General features: G+C 39.5%; 1 pseudogene; it reads left to right on the top strand.

The window, feature by feature from the left end:
• Positions 1-1,544: 1,544 nt before the first annotated feature.
• On the top strand, positions 1,545-18,738 carry LOC109757346 (uncharacterized; annotated as a pseudogene).
• Positions 18,739-19,393: the final 655 nt, after the last annotated feature.

Below are 19,393 nucleotides of genomic sequence, written 5' to 3'. Positions count from 1 at the left end.
AGCCTCGGGACAGAAAGTTAACTTGCAAAAATCTTCTATCTTCTTCGGGAAAGGGAGCACTGAGGACACCAAAGAACAACTTAAGGCTGTTATCGGGATTAATTCTGAAGCTCTAGGAGAGAAATATTTGGGGCTGCCCACAGCTGTGGGGAAATCCAAGGAGGGTACGTTTAAATATGCCCAGGAGAGTGCAAAGGGTAAGGTCACGGGTTGGAAGGGGCAAGGACTATCGAAGAAGGCTCGTGAGGTGTTGGTCAAATTGGGGCTCCAGTCAACCCCAACTTTCACCATGAGTTGCTTCCAGCTCACCAAGAAATTGTGCGGGAACCTGACATCTATCTCTTCAAAATTTTGGTGGGGCGAGGCAAATGGTGAGAAGAAGGTTCACTGGATTGCGTGGAAGAAAATGTGTGAGAGTAAGCATGAGGGAGGGATGGGGTTTCGAGATATGGAAGCTTTCAACCAAGCTTTACTCGCCAAGCAAGCGTGGAGATTATTGCAGGTCCCGTCTTCTCTGTGTGGGCGTGTCCTTAAGGAACGGCACTATGATCATGGTACAATTCTCAATGTGACATGTCCGAGTGGGGCATCATATACTTTCAGAAGTATTGTGCATGGTCGGAACTTGCTCCTGGATGGTCTTATATGGAGAGTGGGCGACGACTCTTCCATACGTATCCACCATGATAGTTGGATCCCTCGCAAAGGTTGCCTGAGGCCACTGGGCCAGGTGTACATACCGGGTATAACGAGGGTGAGCGATCTTCTAAACACCGAGTCCACAGGGTGGGATCGGCACAAGCTGCAAACTATGTTCATGGAAGATGATGTTCAGGATATTATGCAGATTTGTGTGGGTGGTCCGGGCACAGAAGACACTTTGGCATGGAACTTTACAAAGAACGGACAATTTTCAGTGAAGTCGGCTTATCATCTGTGCATGCAAAAGAAGAAAGCGAGAGCAGGGCAGCCTGCCTCATCCTCAACGGCGGCGAACCACAGGAGGTGGCTGGCACTTTGGGCCTCCAATGCGCCGGGTAAGGTGTTGATCCATGTGTGGAGACCGATCAAGAATGGCCTGGCGGCGGGGGCAGAACTTCTCCGCAGAAGAATCAAGGCCGGAGTGTTTTGCCCTGCCTGTGGACGTGAAGAAACTTTGTATCACAGATTTTGGGGCTGCTATCATTCCACACTTTTTTGGAAAGAGTTGAGCTCGGTATTGGGTGCGAGGGTGGCGACCCCACCTCGATCGATAAGCACCCAGAGTTCGATTGCATCCTGGTTGCTACAGTGGTTGTCCGATGCTTCAGATGATGACAAGTCAGCGATGGTCCAGGGTCTATATGCGCTTTGGCTGGCAAGAAATGACACTCGTGATGGAAAGCGAATTGAGGAGGCCAGCATGGTGGCGAGGAGAGTAGCAGCTCCCATGGACGAATGGAAGAAAGTGCGAGGACGAACGGAGGCATCGAACATCACCCACCCAATGTGCAAGATGGGAACCACCGGCATCAGGCTGGCTCAAGGCTAATGTCGATGGAGCTATGTCTCGGGTGAGACAGGGTGGAGGAAGTGGTGTGGTGTTCAGAGATGAAGATGGAGCTTTCAGAGGTGCGGATGCTATATTTTTACCGGATATTACAACAGTAGGAGTGACGGAATTGTTGGCTTGCCGGAGGGCGGTAGAATTAGCTCTACAAAGAGACGTACCCAAGCTCCACCTGAAGACCAACTGCCTCAACGTCGCCAGGATGCTGAATGAGCAGGGCCGGAACCTGTCGGCTGTTGGCATCATTGTGGAAGAGATCAAGACGATGGCCACAAACTTGGGTGAGTTCAAAACCTCGTGGGTTCGGAGGGAAGCGAATAAGGCGGCTCATGAGATTGCTCGTTTTGGTTTATGTAATGAAGTTTCGGTTTCATGGGGAATTTCTCCTCCAGATTGTATCCTTAGTATTGTTTCTGATGAACTTCCTATACTAGTTTAATAAAGTGTGGAGGAGGATTTCAAAAAAAAAAAAATCGCCTACAAATTACACGTCTATCGTCGTCGGGCGCGGCGGAGCGGAGTCCTCCTCTTGGCACCTTAAGCGCCGAGTTGTCGCTAAAGCGCCTACTAGCGATCGTTCTGGGCTGCTTCCTGGAAGCCCACCTGTGATTCTCTGTTTCGCTGTCTTTCGTCGTGCTATTTCGTTCTGTTTCTCTATTTCATTCAATGGTAGGTAGGTGTTTTTCTATTTACAGACCAGACCATGCTGATATTATTTTTCTTGTTCTTTTCGCGAAGACTATTTTCCTTCTTGAATGAGTAGAACAATAAAAAAACAAAATACGTTGCTGAACATAGTGTTACATTACTATGAATTGATTAATTTATTTGTTTCTTCGTTTCTAGTAGCTGAAGAAAAGATACAAAAATAGTTTCTGGATTTTTTAAAGGAGAAAATATCTATGTGTTTAGTTGTTTGACAGTGGAGTATTAAAAAAGGATGCTGAAAACTATTTCAAGTTCAGTGGAAGTTTTTCTCTAGTTGCCCGCCATAAAAAAGAAGCAACTACGTTAATAAACTTTTTAGAAATATAGAATTGGGTTGCGGAATGAGAAAGGAACATTTTGATAAAAATGTAGGTACATATATGATTAAGCAAAATGATACAACACATCGTAGTACAAAGACAAGTAGAATATTCCTTCACTTTGGTGAAATCTTTTTCACTATCATGAACTAAATTTAAATATGGAGAACTTTTTTTGTCATCATTCACATAATTTGAATTTTGTGAATATTCTTTTAATACCATGAACTAAATTTTAATTCCACAAATAAGATTTGAATTTGGCAAACTATTTTTGGATCTCATGCACTTAATTTGAATTTCGTGAACTAAATTTGAATTTTATGAATAGTATTTTGAATCTGGTGTACTTTTTTAAATCGTCCTTTCTGGACACACCTATTTGAGAGAGCCATAATGATGCTATGATTTGTTAGAATTGCTCTTTGTGCTTCACTTAAATTTTTTGAGCTAGGGAATTGCTCTAGTGCTTCATTTATATTTTGAGCACGGTGGTGGTTCAATTTTTTGGAGAAATACTCTCTTGCTTCACTTAGATTATTTTGAGAGTTAGTAAAATTTTGAAGAAATATCCTGTCATGCTTCACTTATATTATTTTGAGAGAAGAAAATTTTGAAGAAATATTTATGCTCTCTTGCTTCACTTAAATTTATTTGAGAGCTTGTTATTAGCAATGGTAATTTGCTTAAGATATGAAATTGGTCCCAAAATGATAGATATTCAAGAGGGATATAATAAAAACTTTCATGAAGATCATTGGATATTAAAACTTGATTCATTGCAATAGTTTTGTGATATGGAGATAGTATTATGTGAGTCATGTTGGTGAGTAACTGTGCTTTAGTAAGAATATTGGTGTTAAGGTTTATGATTCCGTCAATAGTTATGCAATGAAGTTACATCCTACTTGTGGTGCATTATTCTGTGTTAGTTATGTTCAATGCTCATTTATGATCATTTTTGTTTTTTGGTTGGTTGCTTCTCAATCTATTTGCTAGCCTTTCCTTGTAATAAGAGGGAATACTACTTGTGCATCCAAATCCTAAACCAAGTTGTGCCAAATGAGTCCACCATACCTACCTATATGCGGTATTTCCATGCCGTTCCAAGTAAATTTGTATGTGCCAACTCTAATTTTCAAAATGAATTTCCTTTTTGTGTGCCCGTACCGCTCATGAAGCGGCAGGGGGTGGCCAATTTTTTCCATGCTGGGTATGTTATTATCAAGATGAGTGTTTATTAACTTGTCATTGCATGAGAGTGTGGCGGGTAATAGGGATGCCCAGTCCCGAAATGATTTTTTATATATATGTAGTTCATAATAAATTCCTTGGAAAGTGTTGGTACGGAAGGCACCTGTGTATACGGCTAGCCATGGATTGTGAAAGAATAGTGGAAAGAAAATAAACTTTATTCTATGTTTGGGAACCGCCTAATTTACCTAGCATGTAAGATATTGGGAATTCTCGATCGTTTCCGTTGACAGAAAAGCATGCCTCTCAAAACAATTTTATCTCTCAATTTAAGCTACGAGCTTTGGCACCTCTACAAATATCTGCTTCTCTCTACGAAGTGCCTATCTATTTACTTTTATGCAAATTTTATTTTATTGAGTCTCCATCTTCTCTTATAAAGCACCAACTAGGGAACACTATTGTCATACTTTTCCAATTTGGTGAAATGTTTTAATATCAAATCATGACTTGAATTTGGCGACTTTTCTAAACTTTGTGAACAATATTTTGAGTTTTGAGATCTTTTTTCTGAATATAAGGTGCAAGGTTTGAATTTGATAAAAATAATAATACCATGAACAACATTTGAATTTGGGGAACTATCGTGAACAAAATATGAATTTGTTTTTTTATTTGGTGAAGTTTTTATAAAAAATTGCAAGAATTTGATGAACTATTTTTGGACATCGTGAAGAAAATGGTGAACAGGATTTGAAATTGGTGATCTTATTTTGATTATTGTGCATGGAATTTGGATATGGTGAACTACGTTTGAACACTGTTAAATTGTTGTGTACAAGATTTGAATTTGGTGAAGTATTTTTGAAATTTTTGAACAATATTGAATTTGATGTTTTTTTATTTCGTGAATGAAATTTGAATTTGGTAAAATAAATTGCATATTCTGAATAATATTTGGATTACTTATAAATATTTTTTTTGAAGTTTTTGAACTTTCATGAATTTGATGAACTATTTTTGAACATCGTGAAGAAATATTTTAACTTCATGAAATATGAAATTTGTGCACAGATTTTGATTGTGTGTGAACAAGATTTGAATTGAGTGAATTTGTTTTCAATATAGTAAATGAAATTTGAATTTGATGAACTATTTTTAAATATTGTGAAGTAATTTTGAATGTCATGAACTAAATTTGAATTGATTGAAGTTTTTTTGATATCATGAGCAATACTTGAATTTGGTGAATCATTTTGAATATCTGTAACATGATTTGAATTTGGTCAAATATTTTGTATTTCGTGAACTTAACTCGGATTTTGTGAACAAGATTATAATATGCTGAACTTGTTTCGTACATTGTGAACATTATTTGAATTTGATGAACTATCTTGAATGTCATGAACTAAAATTTTATTTTATTAATGAAATTTGAACTTGGTGAACTATTTTGAATGAGATTAATAAAATTTGAATTTCATGAAAAAATGAATTGATGAACATTTTTGAATTTCACACATGAAATTTAAATTTGGGAACTATTTTTAAAATCATGATCTAAATTCAAATTTTGGGAACAAACTTTGAATTTGGAGATCTTTATTTGGATATTGTGTAGAGATTAGAGAGTTGTGAACAAATTTTCAATTTCGTGAACTTCTTTTGAATATCATGAATTTTATTTTAATTTGTGTGAACTATTTTTGAACAACATGGAGAATTCTTGAATTTCATGAAAATGTGAACTAAATTCCAAAATAATATTTGAATTTGATGAACTATTTTCCTAAAATGTGAATAACATTTGGATTATGTTTAGGTATTTCAGGATTTAATGATTTTCTCTATCATTGTGAATTTAGTGAAAAAGATTAGAAAGTTGTGAAAAAAATGAATTTGATCAACTATTTTCAAATGTCATGAAGAATTTTTGAATTTCATGAAATACTAATTATGTGCACAAAACTTGAATGTGTGTGAACAAAATATTTGGTGAAGTATTTTTGTATATTGTGTTAGAAAATAGAATATTGTTCATGATATTGCACTAATTAGATAATGAAAAATCTGACATACAAAAGTTGTTATGCATTTTGGGGTTAGTCTATTTTATAACTATTGAAAACTCCTTTGTTATATATAAGAATGAAACTTTGTTGTATGCCGAGGATTAGAATAGCAACTCGAGACCAGAGCGTAGATTTGCAGCTCAACAGTGAACTATGACCAAACCAAACTCAAGGGATACAAGTGTAACTAAGGATGCAACAAACCAATAGTGTTCCGTCGACATTTCACCATCTGATTATGAGAGTGTTCCGTAGTACTTTGCAACAAAAATGCCAAAACATGCAGGTAACCTGGACTGAAAAATAACTTGAATTGAGCACTTAACATGGACGAAAGGAAATTTGGACAAACAAACAATGAAGATCATATGTTCTGGGGATTATACTCATTCGCTAATGAAAATTCTGATATAAAAGTTGGTATGCGTTTTGGGGATCGTAGCTACATTAGAAAGACAATTTTAAAATTATTCAAAATTTACACTATGACACATTGCACATCAGACTGATGATACTTTTTTACAAGGCTAATACTTCGTCATCCAACTTAAAGTAGTTTCAAATCAATTGACGACAATTGGGAGGGAAACTTCCTTCAACTTGTTCTGTGGAGATTTGAAAAACTTGAACGCTGAGATTATTCTATATTTTTGTACATTTTCCTGTGAAGTTGCATAAAGGTGTACTTAGCCAACAAAAAAATCTTTGAAAATTTTATCGAAACGAAAAGAAGAATAAGGACTTCGATGTTATGTTGGGATATGGGAAATGCTTACCACATGGAAAGGTTTATTGTTTTTGTTATGAATGTAAAGTGTGAGTTAATGGCCAGAGTCATGCCTGTATTTTGAGTAATAAAACAAACAAAAATCATTACTATTATTTAAAAACAGAAAAGAAGATAGTGAGAACAGAAAATTATCAAGTTGTTGTGTACAAAAAAAATGAAAAATCATTATTATTGAAGGTTGAATGCTTTAATAAGGAATGACATTAACAAAATAGTTGGAGAGCAATAAGTAGAACCTACGTGTAAAATCAAAACATAAGAAAGAAAATCATCCGTAAAGCCTATTTGTTCATAGAGAGTTATGACTAAAAGTGACTATGAAATTTTCGATGTTTTATCACCATAGACAAAAAACTAAACATGATAAGTGTGCTTGTCAATTCTAGCTAGCCGCTATGACAACATTTTGATATCAAATGTTTGATTAATTTTGTGTACCGTGGTTAAGAGTTTATGCGACTTGGTGAGGAATTGTTTCATCTTATAGGTACCTGAGTATGTTTTTGGCCTTAGACAAGTATATTCGATACTCGAATTTGACGGCTATTCCTGTAGTGGGTACCGGCGGCCCTCCACTATGTCATGTCGCCATTCGCCATGGTGGCAACCCTGGAAGCGCAACTGCTTGTAGCTATTGTGGCTGTGTGGCATGGGGAAGCGGGTAACATGCATGTAGTTAGGCGAGTCAAGGGTGGGAGTGAAGATGGTCACGTCGGTGAGTAAACACCTTGCAAAGAAGCCAAGCATAGGTGGTTTCTCGTGGTGCTTGCGGAAGCGGCATAGGAACTTGGGGTCGAAGAGGATGTTGCCCCAACATGGGCATACTAGGGAGGTGTGCGGCAGGGAGGATTGTTGCGGAGGGAGGCGGAGGAAGATCTCCTGAAGGAGGTCCTCGTCATCAAGTGGTAGCACCGGCAAGGAATGGAGGCGGCTCATAATTGATTCAATAATCCCCTCAACCGATCTAGATCTAGGGTTCCTAAAATCAAAGAGCGGAAGAGAATTGTCAATAAATCAATTTGAAATTGGGGAAGTAGGATCTCAGGGAGAAGAAAGGGAAAATTAGGGGAACTCACCGTTTCTCCTAGAGGAGTTGTGCCATAGGGCCGCTAGGAGGGACGACCATCGACGGCTGCTTGGTAGAGTCACGGAAGGGATGCACAAGCAGAGAGAGAGAGAGATAGAGATAGATAGATAGATAGAGAGAGACTTATTGGACACTAACAACCAAGTTCAGTGCATTTTTTTTGTATGCTCACACTTTTCAAGATACCACAAGCCAATATGTGCATGGGAGATTGATATGTCTCCAACGTATCTATAATTTTTGATTGTTCCATGTTATTATATTATCCATCTTGGATGTTTTATATGCATTATTATGCTATTTTATATCACTTTTTGGGACTAACCTATTAACCTAGTGCCCAGTGCCATTTGCTGCTTGTTCCTTGTTTTTGTATTTTACAGAAAATCAATACGAAACGGAACGAAAGTTTTTGACGATTTTTCTTGGACCAGAAGACATCTAGGAAGCTTCGGGAGGACGCCAGAAGGCCCACGGGTGAGCCACAAGCTCACCAGGCGCGCCCTAGGGGTGGGGGCGCCCTATGAGCTTGTGGGCCCCCTGGCTCCTCTAACCCTAATCTCAGCTCTATAAATACCCAATTATTCCCCGTATATAAGAGGTCACACCGAAAATACTTTTCCGCCGCCGCAAGCTTCTGTTCTTGTGAGATCCCATCTTGGGGCCTTTTCCGGCACTCTGCCGGAGGGGGATTTGATCACAGAGGGCCTCTACACCAACCTTGCTGCCCTTCCGATGATGTGTGAGTAGTTTACCACAGACCTATGGGTCCATAGCTAGTAGCTAGATGGCTTCTTCTCTCTCTTTGATCTTCAATACAATGTTCTCCTCGATGTTCTTGGAGTTCTATTCGATGTAATCTTCTTTTGCAGTGCGTTTGTTGAGATCCGATGAATTGTGGATTTATGATCAGATTATCTATGAATATTATTTGAGTCTTCTCTGAACTCTTTTATGCATGATTAAGATAGCGTTGTATTTCTCTCCGATCTATTGATTTGGTTTGGCAATAGGAGAGGTGCTTTGTAATGGGTTCAATATTGCGGTGTCCTCACCCAGTGACAGAAGGGGTAGCGAGGCACGTATTTGTATTATTGCCATTAAGGATAAAAAGTTGGGTTTATTCATATTGATTGGATCTATCCCTCTACATCATGTCATCTTGCTTAAGGTGTTACTCCGTCCTTGTTAACTTAATACACTAGATGCATGGTGGATAGCGATCGATGTGTGGAGTAATAGTAGTAGATCCAGGCACGAGTCGGTCTACTTGTCACGGACGTGATGCCTATATTCATGATCATGGCCTTAGATATCGTCATAACTTTGCACTTTTCTATCAATTGCTCAACAGTAATTTGTTTACCCACCGTATGCGTTCTTTCAAGAGAGAAGCCTCTAGTGAAAGTACGACCCCGGGTCTATTCTTATCATATTATTTTCAGATCTATAAAACCAAAAACCCAAAAATACCTTGTTGCAATTTATTTACCTTTACTTTATTTTGCACTTCTATTTATCTTTTATACCTATCTCTATCAGATCTCATCTTTGCAATTAACCGTGAAAGGATTGACAACCCCTTTTATCGCGTTGGGTGCAAGTATTTGTTTGTTTGCGTAGGTGCAACCATTGGAGACTTGTGTGTTCCTCCTACTGGATTGATACATTGGTTCTCAAACTGAGGGAAATACTTAATTATCTCTACTTTTCTGCATCACCCTTTCCTCTTCAAGAGAAAAACTAGAGATGTCTGGAGGTGAGACCATCCCAGTGGAGATTTTATTTAGATTAGGTGACCCATTGCGGCGATGAAGCACGTGCTGACTTGAATACAAATTTAATTTCTTAGCAATGCCTTCCTTTCATATCCATATTTTTATTTTAAATGCTAATGTTGGGAACATTGTTTGTACAAATGACGCTCTAAAATATGAAGAAGGAAATAATGTACAACTAAAAATACATTATACCTGGTCCGTTAGAAAACCTGTCATACAAGTGGAAAAGCTTTCGACTATGGCACATACTAAGAGTTAGTATTTGCTTTATAGTAAAAAAGAAAACCTATATAAGAAAACTAAAAAAACATACACACTCCAATTATCAGTGGAAGACATGCCAACCTCACATATTTTACTAACAATGACACCAAAGAATAAATTACTATTTTAATCCCGCAAATTCTTGAGAAGGAAGAGAAATGGAAACCAAAAGAAAACACTCCCAATGCCAAAATGAACATGTTTTGTTTAGGCAAAAGTTTGCTGCTTCTGTCGAGATTTTATGATGTGCACAAGTGGACATTGCATGGCTTATACAGACAGCATTAATACAACAATGTCATTGGACATGTAGAAGTAACCACTGAAAGTGAGACAATATGGCTAAAATGAACATATAGTAGGAAATTTAGTTCACTTGATCTTTATATATAGTCAAACGGTTCTATGTACATATGTAACCTACATGACCTCATTAATGTTACAAATCAAAAGAAAGCTTGCAAGCTGCGAAAGACAACATAGAAATTGTCTTAGAATGATGAGTTGGTTTGGTCGTCCTTTTCCTTGGTGAGATGCAGTTATCTCGTCATTCACGGTAACCTACGACAATAAATAATATATATTAACTAGGAAAAGAGATGTGTACATGCAGAAGTGTAGAAAATCTTGTAGAACAACAGTACTAACATTTCGTGTCAGTTAGACAATGACAGGGTTTTGCATATATCTTTCTTGTCCTTGCCGTGTTATCCATCACCATAGATGTTACAATATACATTACCTAGACCATATTGAGCAATCAATATTCAGAATAAAATAATGACAGACCGCAACAGGATGGTACGTATGAAATCCAACAAAGAAATAAAAGATCAGTGGCTGATAGAGCTCACACTTTCCTATCAGAGAAAAATAAGAAATGAAAAGGGGAACAAAGTTCACGCTTCACATAAAATTAGAAAAACAATAAGAAAAGGAGTTCACACTTCATATATAAAATGCTAAACAATATAAAAAACAAAACTATGTCGAGGAAAGGAAGAGCATATGATTCCTGGCAAAAGAAACATGAGAACCGGGTCTAGCATATATTATCCCATTTCTACGTGAGCCACAGGGGTAAGAGGGCAGGGTCATGGAAGAGTACACACCTCCATGTTGTCTAAGAATATAGATGGAACAATCCGTTCTAGTTTACAACATAAATAATACTACCTCCGTTTCAAAATATAACGAACTGTGGAAATGATAAACCTGAAACCAAAAATAGAATTTAGTGGAGTAGCTTTTGCAATATATCAAGACTTTTTTCATGTCAAATACTCTTTTGTAATTGAAAGGTAAAGCGCATGAGCGATGAGACAACCTTCATGTGTTGGATCTTTATTTTGGGCAAATATGCATATGTCAAACAAAACTCTTTGATGGCCTCCTAGATTGTCAGCTCTTCCGATGTAACATAATAGAGCTCTTGCCGATTGCTCAAAATAAAAGATTTAGAAAAAATCTATGTAAGAAAATAAACTCCCACCTTCAAATCAAGGCCTGCTCTCCAAGCTTTTTTTAAGCACTAACCATCGAACAATCGTTCTACGGTATTTTTCATTAAAATAAACCAAATTACAAAATAAACAAAAAAGCTAAAAAACTACAAAGAACAAGGCTACAAGCCTATCCAACACTAGTTTTGGGGAAATTCATGTCTGACATGTAGAATTAACTGAGATGTGTTGAGATCCAATCCTTGAAAACAGTCATAGCAACATCAATCTCAGAACATAGTGGATACTAGGGATCAAACCGTAACAAAACTAACTCGATTCCATGATAAATCTCATCTAACCCATCACCGTCTAGCAAGCCTACGATGGAATTACTCACGCACGGCGGTGAGCATCATGAAATTGGTGACGGAGGATGGTTGATGATGACGACGGCGTCGATTTTCCCTCTCCGGAGCCCCGAACGGACTCCAGATCTGCCCTCCCGATGAAGAACAGGAGGCGGTGGCGGCTCCGTATTGTAAAACGCGATGAATCCTTCTCTCTGATTTTTTTCTCCCCGAAAGTGAATATATTGAGTTGGAGTTGAGGTTGGTTGAGGTCCAGGGGACCCACAAGGCAGGGGGCGCGCCCTAGGGGGGGGGGGACGCCCTCCTCCCTTGTGGGCAGCCGGTGGGTCCCCTCTGGTAGATTCTTTTGCCAATATTTTATTCCAAAAATATTCTCCGTAAATTTTCAGGTCAACCCGACAACTTTTATTTCTGCACAAAAATAACACCAAGGCAACTCTGCTGAAAACAACGTCAGTCTGGGTTAGTTCTATTCAAATCATGCAAATTAGAGTCCAAAACAAGGGCAAAAGAGTTTGGAAAAGTACATTCGATGGAGACGTATCAACTCCCCCGAGCTTAACCCATTGGTTGTCCTCAAGCAATTCAGTTGATAAACTAAAAGTGATAAAGAAAAACTTTTACAAATTCTGTTTGATCTTGTTGTTGCAAATATGTATAGCCAGCATTCAGGTTTTCAGCAAAGATCATGAACTAACCATATTCACAATAACATTTAGGTCTCACGTTTACTCATATCAATGACATAATGAACTAACGAGCAATAATAATAAATCTCGGACGACAACACTTTTTCAAAACAGCCATGATATGATATAACAGAATGGTATCTCGCTAGCCCTTTCTGAGACCGCAAAACGTAAATGCAGAGCACCCCTGAAGATCAAGGACTGACTAGACATTGTAATTCATGGTAAAAGAGATCCAGTCATACTCAATATCAATTAATAACAACGCATGCAAATGATAGTGGTGCTCTCTAACTGATGCTTTTTATAAGAGGATGATGACTCAGCAATAAAAGTAAATAGATAGTCCCTTTGCAGAGGGAAGCAGGGATTTGTCGAGGTGCCAGAGCTCGAGCTTTAAAATAGAGTTGAATATAATTTTGAGCGGTATGCTTTCATTGTCAACATAACAACCAAGAGATCTCATTATCTTCCATGTTAGCTACATTATAGGCGGTTCACAAACAGAATGGTAAAGTTTTTACTCCCCCTCCACCAACAAGCACACTCCACGGCTGGTCCGAAACAACGGGTACCGTCCATACCAACAACAGTCCTGGGGGAGTTTTGTTTGATATTTATACTTTGATTTGATTTGAGCATGGAACTCATCGTGAGGATAACCCACCTAGCATGGAAGATACTGACATCCCCCAGTCACTACATGAGCGATTCGGGCATACAAAACAGATTATTATTTGAAGGTTTAGAGTTTGGCACATGCAAATTTACTTGGAACGGTAGGTAAATACCGCATATAGGTAGGTATGGTGGACTCATATGGAACAACTTTGGGTTTATGGAAGTGGATGCACAAGCAGTATTCCCACTTAGTACAGGTGAAGGCTTGCAAGAGATTGATGAGCGACCAACTAGAGAGCGACAATAGTCATAAACATGCATTGAGATTAACCAACATTGAGTGCAAGCATGAGTAGGATATAAATCACCATGAACATAAATATCGTGGAGGCTATGTTGATTTTGTTTCAACTACATGTGTGAACATGTGCCAAGTCAAGCCACTGGAATCATTCAAAGGAGGATACCATCCTATCATACTACATCACAACCATTTCAAAAGCATGTTGGCACGCAAGGTAAACCATTATAAACTCCTAGCTAATTAAGCATGGCATGAGTAACTATAATCTCTAATTGTCATTGCAAACATGTTTCATTCATAATGGGCTGAATCAAGAATGATGAACTAATCATATTTACAAAAACAAAATAGGTCGAGTTCATACCAGCTTTTCCTCATCTCAATCATTTCATCAAATATCGTCATTATTGCCTTTCACTTGCATGACCGAACGGTGTGGATAATAATAATAGTGCACGTGCACTGGACTAAGCTGGAATCTGCAAACATTTATTCAAAGGAGAAGACAAGGTAATATGGGCTCTTTGTTAGATCAACAATAATGCATATGTGAGCCACTCATCATTTTCATCGTGGTCTTCTCCTCTCAGCCCAAAGAAAGGAAAAAAGAATTTCAAATAAACACACCGATTTTTTTTGAAGTTTTGTTTTTTGAAGAAAGTAAAACAAGAACGAGAAAAACTATTTACACGGGAAAGCTCCCAACAAGCAAAAGAAGAACGAGAAATATTTTCGGGTTTTCCTTTAATACTACTACTAAACAAGGAAGCAAAACTAAAAAGAAACTACAACTAATTTTTTTTGGATTTTCTCAAAGATTTTCAAACACATAATAAGAAAGCAAGAAAAAGAAATAAACTAACATGGATAATACAATGAAAAATTATGAACACCGACAACTGGAATGAGTGTGTGAACATGAATGTAATGTCGGTGAGAAATAAGTACTCCCCCAAGATTAAGCTTTTGGCCTAAGTTGGTTTAGGGCCACGGCTGGCCTGGCGGATATCCAAAGTTGTAGTCGGGGTTGTACTGGGATGCGGCAGCAACTGCCTGAAGGGCTGCAACATGGAGGCGAGTGGCCTCCACCTCTCTCTCATACTCGTTTGCCTCCTCTCTAGTTATAAAATATCTCCCTTTTACCTGAAAGTTAAGGAAGGCAGAAGCGGTAAGCGTAATATGGACAGCACACTGCCTATCAAAGATTAGTCGGTACAAGAGGGACTGTTCGTTCCTTACAAGAAATTGGTAGCGTACCAAAACATTATAATCAAGGAAAGCAAGTGGTAGTTCAATGTCATTCCCCCTTATGGGTACCCCGAGATAATTAGCTAAACGGGTGGCATAAATCCCACCAAAGAAATCTCCATCTTTAGCATTAAGATGTAACCTCCTCGCAAAAATAGCCCCCATGTTATATCGTTTATCACCCGTTACTGCACACTTGAGGATAGTAAGATCCGATGCACATAGGTGGCTATCATCATGTTTACCATTAATGCATCTACCTATAAAGAGAGCAAAATAATGTATGGTAGGAAAGTGAATGCTCCCTATGGTTGCTTGTGTGATATTTCTAGTTTCTCCCACAGTGATGCTAGCAAGGAAATCATTATACTCAGTTTTGCGAGGCTCACTAATAATGCCCCCTTGTGGAATTTTGCATGCATCACTAAAATCTTCAAGGTCCATGGTATACGATTTATCATATAGATGAAATAAAACAGTATGAGTATTGCGCTGGGATGTAAATTTAAATCTGCGCACAAATGAATCAGTGAGGTGATAGTACCGCCGACACTTATCTGACACGAAGTCCTCTAGGTCAGCGTTTTGTATGTACGCCAAATTCCTCCTTGAACCCTGCCTGAACCATGAATTCATCCAACGACCATTCACAAGGCCGTACTGGAGCTTCTCTTGGTGGTTCAATGTCCGGCTCACGTATCGCGAGCCTTGGGGCTTGCTTCCTTGAGGAACCACCTTGATATATCCTCCTAACCATTTTTCTTCCTCTGAAAAATTTCTGAAATTTTTAGTGACTCAAAATAAAAGTGAAACTGAAAAAAATTGATAGCAACTACTCCCACAAGTGTCTAGAGGCTATATCATGCATCAAAACTACTTTGGACCATATAAATTTGACATGCAAGCTCAAGAACAGGGTCACCTTAGCAGCAAAAATTTGTAATAAATAAAGCACTAGAACAAAAACTAATTGGACCATTGGAGGAGTCACATACTGAAGAACAATCCCCCAAAACAGTTTTGCAAATGGAGCTTTGCACAAGGAGATCGAAAATGGCAGCAAGATGAGCTAGAACACGGGTTTGAGCAACGGGATGATTTTTCCTGGAGGAAGACGAAGTGGATAGGTGCTGGAATAAGTGAGGGGGACCCACGTGGGACCCACAAGGCAGGGGGGCGCGCCCTTCACCCTTGTGGTCCACTGGTGCAGCCCCCTGGTGTGTTCTCAGTGCCAAAAATTCTAAAATATTCTATTAAAAATCATACTAAATTTTCACGGCATTTGGAGAACTTTTATTTTCGGGACATTTTTTATTTCACGGAAAATTCAGAAAACAAACAGATAATACTATTTTTGCTTTATTCCAACTAAATAACAGAAAGTAGAAAGTATGTACAGAAGGTTGTGCTTTCTAAATTCATCCATCTCATGTTCACAAAAAGGAATCCATTAACAAGGTTGATCAAGTCTTATTAACAAACGTCTTTCGTATAACATGAAACCGGAGAATTTTTTAATAACACTAGGTTACCTCAATGGGGATATGCATGTCCCCAACAATGAGAATATCATATTTCTTTTTGACAGTAGGGAGAGGGAATTCAAAACCTCCAATAGTAATAGTTGAAATTTTTCCAATATAATTGATACTATGAACTTGAGGTTGTTTACCGTATGCTCATTCCCATTAACATGAAAAGTGACATTGCCCTTGTTGCAATCAATAACAGCCCCTGCAGTATTCAATAAGGGTCTACCAAGGATGATCGACATATTGTCGTCCTTGGGAATATCAAGAATAACAAAGTCCGTTAAAATAGTAACATTTGCAACTACAACAGGCACATCCTCACAATTACCGATGGGTATAGCAGTTGATTTATCAGCCATTTGCAAAGAGATTTCAGTAGGTGTCAACTTATTCAATTCAAGTCTACGATATAAAGAGAAAAGGCATAAAACTAACACCGGCTGCAAGATCACATAAAGCAGTTTTAACATAGTTTCTTTTAATGGAGCATGGTATAGTTGGTATTCCTGGATCTCCTTGTTTCTTTGGTACTCCACCCTTGAAAGTGTAATTAGCAACCATGGTTGAAGTTTCAGCTTTTGGTATCTTTCTTTCATTTGTAACAATATCTTTCATATACTTAGCATAAGGAGACATCTTTAGAATATCGGTCAAACGCATACGCAAAAAGACAGGTCTAAGCATTTCAACAAAGCGCTCAAAATCCTCATCATCCTTTTTCTTGGATGGCTTAGGAGGAAAGGACATGGGTTTCTGAACCCATGCTTCTCTTTCTTTACCATGTTTCCTAGCAACAAAGTCTCTCTTATCATAGCATTGATTCTTTGATTGTAGGTTATCAAGATCAACAGCAGGTTCAATCTCCACATCATTATCATTACTAGGTTGAACATCAACATGAACATCATCATTAACATTAGCACTAGGTTCATGTTCATCACTAGATTGTGTCTCAGCATCAGAAATAGATATATCATTTGGATTCTCAGGTGTATCTATAATAGGTTCACTAGAAGCATCCAAAGTCCTATCCGTTTTCTTTTTCTTTTTATTGCTAGGAGGACTAGGTGCATCAGTATTAATTCTCTGAGAATCTTGCTCAATTCTCTTAGGGTGGCCTTCAGGATACAAGGGTTCCTGAGTCATTCTACCACCTCTAGTCATAACTCTAACAGCATTACCATTATTCTTACTATTCAACTCATTGAGAAAATCATCCTGGGCCTTAAGTACTTATTCTACTTGAGTTTTAACCTGATGTTGGCTTGAACTACGTCGGCATTTCCCCCAAAGAGGAAGGGATGATGCAGCACAGCAACGGTAGGTATTTCCCTCAGTGATGAGACCAAGGTTATCGAACCAGTAGGAGAACCATGCAACACCACGTAAACAGCTCCTGCACACAAAGAACAAACACTGGTACGCGTCGGTGCTACACAAATGGTTCTTAACCCCTTTCCGTGACGGTGTTCGGAACCGTCGCCAAGTGAGTGACGGCGATAGGGGGGTCCTTCCCACATGACCCAGAAACCGTCGGGGATATGCTCTCCTGGCACACACACGCTCGGCAAAATGAGGTCGTGTGCGACCGGCGAGCGCTCAAATACGGAAATACGTACAATACAGCTAAAAATACAATTATACAAGCAAAATTGTTTCCGGTCACAAGTACATCCCACACAGTCAGTCCCCGCTAAACGTTTCCGTTCGTATGTACATCCCACACAGTCGCTCCAAGGAAAACATTTCCGTTCACAGGTACATCACACACAATTTTCCCCGTTAAATCATTTGTGATAGCGTTGCCATTGCACATGATATTAACAATTTTATCGTTTGCGTTGTTGAATGCATCTAAACCTGGGAATGGTTTGGACTCAAACTATAGTTTCAGATCGGTTTTCCTATTGGTTTCCTTTGGTTTGGATTAAATGGGCTGACCTCCTAATGTAGACTGGTTTGGTTTGGGTTTTTCGTATTATCGGCTTGGTCTGGTTTGGTCTGGTCAGAGACCAAACGGTCTCAAACCGTTCCAACCCGTGGATTGAGAACTAAATCAGCGACCAGATTCCCTTCCAGATCAAAGAAAGCATGCATTGGCAACGTCCTCCTCGTCTTCTCCACTGCCGGTGTAGACCATGCTCCTGCTCTCTCAATGACATGTCTGTGCTCTGGCATGTACCTGATCGGCGTGTACTACGCCAGCACAGAGACGCAGACCAACATCGACCATCGTCTCGCGAGCCTCGGCCTACTACGGCACGGCCATCGTCTGCTCCTCCTCCTCGGCAATCTGGAGCCTTGTGCAGTGCTGCGGCAATGTCCCCCGACAGGACTGAGCGCTCTGCGTGGCCGCAGCGGTGCGGGCACGGGCCACAAGCTAAGCCTTCTCCTCAACACCCAGAACACCACCGGTATGGACCTGGTCACTTTCGACCGAGCGTAATGGAAGTTCATGTCCGGCAACGCCGGCAACGGCGCGAACAATGAGCTGGCAACGGACACGGTGCATCTCAGACGCGGCGGCGGCGGAACCAAGACGACCATCTACAGGCTTGGGTATTGCGCCAGGGACATCACGGCGGCAGACTGCGGGCTATGCGTGGCGCACACGGTGGCCGAGCTGCCCAACTACTGTCAGACCACATGATATACAACAGTTGCATGGCGCTCTATGAGGTGTACCACTACTTCTTCCCGCTCAATGGCGCCGGCGAGTTGGACGACGAGGTCGGACAGTGCAAACAGGATCTCCTTAACCCGTGATGGATGGAGTTCAGCTATAGTCAACTACAGTGTTTATATCTAGCATTATAGGATGTTCTATGTATGATGCACTTACATTGTGGTGAGTAACATGCACATCCAGTAGCAGCTAATCGCCCTTCCAATGCCTCTCTTCTCTTCCTGTAGTAATCGGACACACCCTTGGTTTGAAACTTCAGTTTCAGACTGGATGCGGGTGAATAATTTGGATTGGTTTGGCTTGAAAATACGTACAGTTTGGATTGGTTTGGATTGTAGCATTCACTATTTGGTCTGGTTTGGTTTGGTTGATGCCCTTATACCTGTATGGGTTGGGCTGGATTCAATCTGGATGACAAACTATTCCCAGGCTTAAATGCATCACACATGATGCGTAGAAGGAACTGTGTGGCAAAGGCTGTCCATCACACACGGTTTTTATGTGGTAAACGTTTGCGCAAGGTGGCCTAACGCAAACAGTTTTCAAGAGGATGTCGTGTGTGCAGTGGAGATTGATCGCACACGTAGTGGATCCTAGAAATGTTTCTGATCTCCACGTCTATCACAGACGTTTCGCTTTTGCAAACCATGTGTAGTGTAATCCCTAATTTAAAAATCACATGTTTTGAATTTGAAAGTAGGAAATCACTTATTTCATATCCAACCATGTTTATTA

This window comes from Aegilops tauschii, chromosome 3 (assembly GCF_002575655.3).
Source record: "Aegilops tauschii subsp. strangulata cultivar AL8/78 chromosome 3, Aet v6.0, whole genome shotgun sequence".
In the NCBI taxonomy this organism is placed as follows: domain Eukaryota; kingdom Viridiplantae; phylum Streptophyta; class Magnoliopsida; order Poales; family Poaceae; genus Aegilops; species Aegilops tauschii.
This window is presented reverse-complemented; position numbering and strand designations above follow the sequence as displayed.